This window comes from Magnolia sinica, chromosome 3 (genome assembly GCF_029962835.1).
Source record: "Magnolia sinica isolate HGM2019 chromosome 3, MsV1, whole genome shotgun sequence".
Lineage (NCBI taxonomy): Eukaryota > Viridiplantae > Streptophyta > Magnoliopsida > Magnoliales > Magnoliaceae > Magnolia > Magnolia sinica.
The window spans coordinates 130,197,648-130,206,723 of NC_080575.1; the positions used below are offsets into that span (position 1 = coordinate 130,197,648).

The window sequence follows — 9,076 nt, forward strand, 5'->3', positions numbered from 1 at the left end:
GTTGTAAGATGTGATGATTATTTAATTTTATTATTGAATTCATGATAGTGTAGCATTCAGTACGTCTTTATGATTCCAACATCGCATTCATGTCATATTTAATATTCAATATTTTGATTCATGTTTTGAATTTCAAGAAAGTAATTTTATTATTTATTTGTTTAATATAAATCTAGAAATTTCAGATTTGGTTGGATAAGATCCCACGAGTGGTTGTACTCATACCCAAAATAACAGTGTTTTAGGGCATCAGAGTTTAGTCAAGGGCAAAGTGGAGTGAAGATCCAATCATCAATTTACTTATCTTTTATTTGTACCGATGAAAAAAAAAATGTATAATAAGAATTTAGAAGTGAGTTTAGGCTGTAATAGTTAAAGGTTGTATTTGATGAACGTTGTTATTGTAATGAGATTGATTAAGTGTAGTTGTGAATGTTTAATATTAAATCATGACCTGGGATTCAGACCTGGGTCTGGCCAACTCGGGTACCGAATTTCAGGGCGTGACAATAGCTCCCCATGAGATCTACTAATAAGGCGGTCCAGATCGAATAGCCACAGTGCACCAATCAAGGTTTGCAGGGTTGATATCTTTTTTCTTTTTTCTGGTGGGTATGGTCGGATTGAATCCATGGCTGACATAATTGACAAAATAAAATTGGACTACATTAGATCCTAACCATTCCTTGAGATATTTGCAATTTTGCAAAGACTAAAGAGAGAATATCAATAATACATAACAAATGCTTAGGCTGTGTTTGGGTGCCGCTTAAATTAGTTCATTTCATTTTTTATTTTTTTTTTAACATTAATTATATGTCAGTCATTTTGGTAAGAAGAAAAAAGCAAATAATAATTATATGTCAATCATTTTGGTAAGAAGAAAAAGGCATATACACACTCTACTCGCACAAGACCTAAATTTCCTCCCAAGTTTAGAAGAATTTTATTTCGCCCCTTTATCCTGTTTTCAAATGCATAGCTGGTTTTTTTATTTTTTTTTATTTTTTTAATCTTTTGCGAAAACATAGAAAATATCTGGATTTATTGAAGAAATAAAACCACTTAAACACTCTTATCACCTCATTGTTTTTCCCAAAAATCTTTTTCTTTATGAAATTAAGAATTCTAACATTGATCATTCATAAAAGCAAGGGCCTGTTTGTTTTGCAAATTTACCCTGATAATGCAAAGGAAATGCGTCATTATTACGATTTTACCACCACCAAAGCAAACACAAAATCTTTGATCAAATGCATATGTAATCATTACACTTTTTCATGAAAATCTCGAATCCAAACAGCGTATTTTGGCATTAATTTGACACTAAGTAATGAAAAAATGCCAGAATTATGATTTTGCTGCTGATAAACCAAACATAGGAATCAACAGTCAAATGTCAGGTAAAGAAATTTGTAATCATTGCAGTAATTGGTGAAACAAACAGGCCCTAATTTCAAATCAAGCAATTCATCAAGTGACATCGCCATAAATAACCTCTCATCCGAAATCTGGTCCTTGGGACAATACTAAAATGTTGGATTTGAGGTGAAAATGGACAGGTAAGTGTCTGCATTCAAGCCTCAAGTCTGCTAGCCTTAATTTCTGATCGCCTCAATCATTGTGACCATGCCCGATGAACGGCTAGAACCTCATAACATGCTCACATATACAGCATTAAGAATGGGCAACCTTTGCAGTGTTAGATTAATATCTACTAAGCAGCAAGGAGTGTCTATCCTTTGGCTAGTTTTGTGGGGTTGATGCCAATGCTTAGTAGGCCTAGTTTGGTATAGCAAAAGGCACTACCTTAAGTGTTGCCTTACTCAAATCTTCACATATCTTGCAGGGTGAACCCACCAGTCATCTGGTGGGACTCACCATAGGTTCTCTACGATGTAAACCGCATCCTTAGAATGCTGCTTACCATGTGGTCAGTGTGTATTTGTGGGAGGGTTGGTTACTAGTTGAGTTTGGTTAGGAATTAGGATTAGAGTTGTGAATGAACAAGTATTGAATTAAGCATGGTATGAGTTTTAAAATAAATTGTAGATGCTGTGTGAACTACTAATTAAAATAAAAATAAAAATCCAAGTTTTGGATGTTCATCCCGTCAAACAGATCAAAACAACCGATACATCCCAGGCCATCTTAGATTTACTGACTGATGTGGCGATTGTTTTACTGCAGAAAATGAGACATTTAGAAGGTTCATATTGCAAGCTCTCCAAGGGCACCATTTGTTAAGCAATTTCCAAATTGTCGTGTAACTTTAAATTTCAAATAACAAAAATGGAAAAAGATAGTGTCTATTTAGTGTATGAGGGGAGGCTGGTGGTGCCATATCTCCCATCATTCAACAATTGTAGGTGTAGATTCCCACCATCTTTAAATGGTGGGAGAGATACTGTGAATGCCCTCTCTCTATACTCCTCCAGTGCATTGGAGTCATACTAAAAAGCTACGCATCTAATAAAAACAACCAATGAAATAAAACCTGCGCCAGATTTCTGGTACAATGGCTGGTCCAACTGGTCAGGCTCCTCTGCCCGTTTCAGCCCAAAACTCTGCTTAAATGATAAAAAAATAGAAATATTTTAGTAGTCTACCACTAGATTAGTGGTCAGGGTATTTGACTTTGTAAGTCATGAAATAAAAACTAAAAAGCTAGTGATCCAGCCCATTTGGTGGCCAGTTCTGGTCTGAGATATCTGATTCTGTTCAGATTTCAAAACACTGCTACTTGGCTTGAAAACTACGTGTAAGGTATAATGGTTAAGCTAGGCTTGAACCCAAGACCTCAATGTAGAAACACGCTGTCTACTTTTGATGCTATGAGATTCTCTTGAAATCCCAATTAGTTGGGATAAGGCGTAGATGATGACAAAGATGATGAGATTCTCATGGAACAGTCAACACTATCTACCATTGGGAAGCTTTCAGTGAGAGTACCAATGAAATTGCTTCCTTTTTTTTGGGGGGGGGGGTGTTGAAATCTTCCATGAATTATTGAATGGGAGATGGATCTAAGGGCCGCTTGAATGTACTGAACAGTGGGGATGCTGGCATCAGCAAAATTGCATGTCGGTCAACGCTGTGCTGAGATGAAATCAGGATTGAAGCCGCTTGATTGGGTGCTCAGTTCTTTGCTGACAAGTTGATTCAGCGAGTTTTCACTGAGTCCAGGGTAATTGGAGAGCCGATTTTGGTGTATTTTTCTAGCAGTATCAGTTGCTGATTTGGTAGGTTCGGGTCTTCTAGCTAAGTCGTAGACAAATCCGATATTGAGTCAAGTCGCCTCAAGTAGTCTAGGTATTTTATCTTTTAGAGTTTTCACTCAAATTCATAATTCAATTTATTTGATTAAACGTGTGAGGTTAAGAATCCCATAATCTCAGGTCTAGACTTTTTCCGGTTGGACTGTGTGGGAATCAAGTGAGTTGAATTGAGTTACTCAACAAGGTGAGCTAATTCTTGGGTATTTACCTTCTAGATCAAAATTAATTTTAAGTTATTGGATTTTAATCCCTACTTAGATGTGTTTATTTGAATTTGTCATAAAATTGTCACATCTAGTTCCTCAATTGAGTTGGATTCGTGCAAAATTCGTTGCGATTCAAGTTGAATTCATTCAATCTGATTTGAGAGGTAAGTTCTCATCATCCTTAGAAATGTCATTTTATATTGATCCTTATACAAGTGTTAGATCCAACTAAGCCTAGGATGTAGTGCACACCTAAATTTCATTTATAATGAAAGTTAATGTACAACATTGCAATCTAATGAAGGAATTGGTACAACATAGGATTGGATTTAGTTCTCAAGCAAGAACACACTCTCTAGTCTACATTTGTGTGGAATCCGGTTGAAAGGAGAGGATTCACCCTTCAAGCTTTCCTCCATTATAATAGTTAAGTTTAGTTCCTTTGATTTGTTAATTTACTTGATCTAGTACGTATGCTTAGTTTACATGTATCATCTTCTAGTAGATTTAGTTATAAATGTTAATTTTAGTTTCTGTAATTCTTTCCCTGAACTTATTGATTATTCTGAATGCTTTACACACTCTAGATATCCGATTGAGTATTCTTATATGTATAGACTATGACATACTTTAAGCTATTTGATTGTCGAATTTGTTAATTTGATCTAAATGTGATTAGAGTAATTTACATGTGATTGATATTGATGATATATGTGAAGTGAAGTGATGGTTTATATGTATTTTGGAGATTGGATTTGTTGTGTGGCCTGTTTTGCCACATGGAGATTATTGGATGGTATTATTTGGAGGTTCCTTGAACTAGTGGTCGTTTGTGTATGGATTAAATGTATTTGGTTGAAGACTTCCATCTCGTGGATTATTTGTGCCTTATGGCTTGTGGTTTGTAATATTTTATTCTGTTCTTGGATGGACTTGGTGCCAATGTGGCTTGTTGGGAGGTTTTTTTTTTTGAAACTATATATGGACTTGTGATTGTAATATCTATGTGTTAAATCATGAATAGCCACTAGTTGTAAAGGTTTATATAAATGGAATACTGTGAATCAATTGTATTACAATCACTACTTGTAACCTTTCAAGTGTATTTTAATTATGCTTGTTAAAGTCTCATAGTCGAAGATGGTGGTATGGGACACTATGTCCGAGCCGTTAGCCTATGCTGGGTGATGACCCCCCATAGTGACCTTTGAACTTCTCTGATGTGATGTTTGTAAATTGGACTAATAACGGTTGGGTTAATCATACATATATAACATGTGGGCGCTATCGGGTGCCTGGTTGACTATTTGAAGGACTAGTTTACGGTTCAAACGACTCTTATTTATTTGGAATGGGTTGACTATTTGAAAAACTGATTCTCTTACATGAATAAATCGATTGTTTGAAAGGCTTATTCAATTGTTCAGCTGGATGTGCATCCCCAGGCTGATTGCATGTCATGCATCAATGCATTAATCAAGATTAAATTGACGACTTAATGTTGTAGTCGTTAGTGATAAATGAATTGTATCTTCTTATCTTATACTTTGAATTGTGGTTTGGATGTATAATTGGTGTTGTACTTGTGAGTTGTGAATTGTAATTTAGATATTATAGTTTCTTGAATTATAATTGTAAAGTGTGGATTGTGTCTTCTTGTGATGTTCAGGTAGTATCCTCTCATATTCTTCTTATGAAGTGTAAATTATACATTCTTGTATTTTACTTGTGAAGTGTAGATTGAATATTGTACTTTCCTGAGTTTATTTGAATATTATTCTTAACTATTGTAATGCCTTGGTAATCTCAGGGGTATACCTCACTAGGATAGCCATTGTCGCAATCAAAACATATTCAGTTGGTATAAGATACATAGATAATGTGCAGGTTGGCGTTGCTTTAGTATATTCTTTTGAATTTGTGTCTTTAAGTCACTGGTTTGTGTAAGCCCTTTGGGCCACCATTTGTAAATCTTGGGTATTGAATGTATATTTAGACTTTCCCTTTATGCGTGCTTTGTTTTTCTTCCGTTGCAATGCTTACTTTAAAAAAGAAAAAATTATATATGGAAATGTGGGCTATTTTTTAGGGTTAACACTTGGGATTTTGGAAAACGAGTACTAAACTCGGACTATGAAATCTGGGGTGTTACACCAACCATGCCATAAATGTAACTTTCTTGATCATGGAAGAGAATACAAGTATCTTAATGCAAATAGATACTAGTTCCTGTTGCACAACACAAACCTAGAGAAGCCATCCTTTGCTAACACATGCTAGTCGTTGGTGTCTCTTGATACTTGCCTAAACGAGATTGGCAAAGAAGAAACTCTACCATTAATCTTGTTCATTAAGAATGCTCGCTTTCAATGAGCAATGCATTGCCATGAGCACACTCAATACCATTCTCGAAGTCACTTTCCACCAGGATTGGACCCCCAAGTCAAAATAAATTTGAACTTTCTTTGATTGTTGACAATTCTGCATAGCTGGAATTGTAATTCCCTGCCAGCATGAAAACATTAGGCAATCGAGCCTTTGTCAACCCTTACATCCCCACCTGCACTGGAGGAAGTAATTGCCAATAGTAAAAAGGCTTTAGCACCTGAATTTATATTCATAAGCTTTTCAGTTAGCCAGGCTATGCTATGGGGGAGGGGACGTGAGATCTACCAAGCGATTTGATATTAGATTGGTGGCTGCTCTGTGATCATTCAGGAGCACACTTTCGAGCCCCATGTGCTACACACAAGAAAAATTATACTTCAACCAATCCAGACAAGCCAGTTACCACATTTCAATCTTTTCTACCAGGTTTTGATTCATTATGGATGACTGAGATCCGAGCCATCACTACCTTGAACTCCTTCCACAACTCCTCAAGCATTCACTTGTGATAATGAAGTGGTGAGGTCATTGAAGATTCTTCTGCTACATTCATTGCAATTGCCCTGCATTATCATGTGCGGAAGCATAGTCCCTCACACCTTGCTTCTCAGATTAAATGGATAGGTCGGTCAACCTTCAATAAGTTCCATTACTAAGCTTGAAGTACCCACGAGATACCAATTAAGTGTTACAACCCTAATTGGATGGACGCCTGGTTTTGTGGGATTTAAGAGATATTTGATTATGAAAATTGTTAGCCAAAAATTAGTAGTTGGGATAGATAAGATTGCAATATTGTGCTTAGAATTGGGTTAGAAGGACAAGTAGAATTTGGAGTCCTTGCACGAGTAGAATTTTTATTTTTTTATTTTTTTTTGTTCCTCTTTGATCTTCTTTATATTGAGCTTGATCTCCTACAATTGGAAGCATAGACTTCTTATGTCTTCTCTACTGCTCTCTGAATGAGTTTGGTGCTATGTCACAAACTTGTTTTAAATGATGATCAAAGGAAAGAAGTAAAATAAAAATGGGAAGATATGGAACAATCATTAGGGAAACACAAGAAATGTCAAACCAGATTGTAGAACTTGGCCTATACAGGAATGCTGATTAAGATATGTTAATCTGTTTACTGTTGATTTGCAATTTCCTCAACCAAATATCTTGTAATCCCGATGGAAAATGTCTTATCCTTAATAATCCATAGCAATCTCAATTAGAATCAGCAATCCAAAAGGTGTGCTAAAGAGATGGAGAGACTAACAAAGAAAGGATCAAGATCTGATACTAACAAAGAATGCCTAGACTACATACACAGAAGGGAAAGAAAATGCACCCAATCTTGAAAAAAAAAAAAAAAAAAACTCCAAATAAGTTGAGAAATGAGCAAACAGATGGAAAAATTCAGCTTCATGTCCTGGAAGGGTAAAATCAGCTTCACATCAAATTCTTTCTGCTTGACATGATTGGCCTTTGGCTTGTGTCAGGTTGGCTAGGATTTGAATGTGGCTAGGGTTGGAGATTGTCTCCTGATAGCAGCTTTTGTCAGTTCTGCATTCTTAGGGACCAAATGCATGGATTGCCCAATCCAAGACTGACTAAGAGAAGGATCCAAAATTGGCCCTAATGAATTAGGATATGGTTCCAAGTTCTCTAAATTGAATGTTAGTTGTTCCTTGGACATCAGAGGATGTCTTTCTATTTTCTTTTCATTCCTTGGACATGAGAGGATGTCTTACTATTGTTCTTTTTGTTCGGAAGTTGAGTAGCGTCCAATAAATAGGAGGTGGTCGTCTAAGCCTAGAATGGTTCTTACAAATTCTATTCCTAAACCACTCGAAGCTCGGCTCACATTCAGCTGGTTCCAAGGATTCCAATCTATGTGCGGGCACTGTGAAGAAATAACAATTCTTCCACAGTCTCTCTGTCTTTGTTACCATTGTCAATTTGATACTCCTGACTCAGGTGAGTCAGGACTCAACTCAAGACCGAACGAATAGATCTGAGTTACTGAGTCTAAAAAACATGGATGGGGCTGATTTTTGCACAAGGTGTGGCAGGGCATGGGCAAGCCAGGCCCACTTTCACCCCCATCTTTAACCAGTCAGTATCTGCAAACAGCTTGTGTGGGTGTAACAAATTCCTCTAGAAAACCAATTGAAAGTTTTAAAGAGTTGGTCACATACAGAAATAATGGTTTTGATCTGTATCAGTGTACATATTTGAACTTCCCAATTGTTTGATTTTGTATCAATCTCTCCTGTTTACTCGCTTTTTCGGAGTTATTGTTGTACATGCTTATATCAAAGGCTGGATTTTGAGTCACAAAACCGTTTACTGGAATTGATATTTCTAAAGATGGAACGTTCTTAACGAGATATCCGTAGATTTTATAGTCAAACAAGATAAAATCAGAAAACGAGAGAGAGAGAGAGAGAGAGAGAGAGAGAGAGAGAGAGTTACCTCGTTCAAACTCCACTCGTCCATTTTAGAGAAGATGAAAATGGCTCTGGACCAAACCCACTGTTTCTCCCTTCCATTACTTGTTCCATCATAACCCAACACACCTCCTTAACGAAACAGCTGCCCTGAAACTATGCTGCACTATCATCTTGTACGCACTTCACAGACAATAGGAACAAATCCACCGTACACGTGGCATACACGTGCTGACCGCCCAAATGTTGGGAATCGCTAGGAGTAGTAGAATATATACGGAAACGAGACTAATCGAAACTTTCCATAGAGCGAATGAGTCACTACCATTTTGAAATGCTTCTTTTCAAGTATAACTCTAGTTTTTAGATCATATCCATCAATTTGCCCACGCCATGGCGCGACAACTGACAACCAGAACATGAATGTCAGGCAGGGGTGTTTTTGGCAATTAGGAAATATTGGTGGTGGTTTACGTCAATATGGTGTGGGGGTGGGCAGAATATCCATTTCACCGAATGAGAATATGTAGATTGGGTAGAGAATATGCTGGTGGGCATATGCTCGCGAGTCCTGACAAATAGTTGGGTCTGTCAGCGGGCTTCCGTATTCGAATAACTCCTTATGCTGGGCCCATCAAGATGCCTAGGTACAGAAATCGGGAAGGTCCAATCATCCCAACCGCACATGTAGCTCGAATATGGACTGTTGCTCATCCTTTCTTTTAAGCTCCACCTTTCTCGGGCGCTTCTGGCCAAACTGATGAGC

At 37.0% G+C, this 9,076-nt stretch overlaps 1 long non-coding RNA gene across 1 annotated transcript; it reads right to left on the reverse strand.

Annotated features, from left to right (window-relative positions):
- Positions 1–1,406: 1,406 nt before the first annotated feature.
- On the reverse strand, positions 1,407–9,076 carry LOC131241332 (uncharacterized). Its single transcript, XR_009168996.1, has 2 exons — positions 8,336–9,076; positions 1,407–2,567 (listed from the first exon to the last, which is right to left on the reverse strand). It is a non-coding gene; the product is annotated as an uncharacterized LOC131241332 (long non-coding RNA).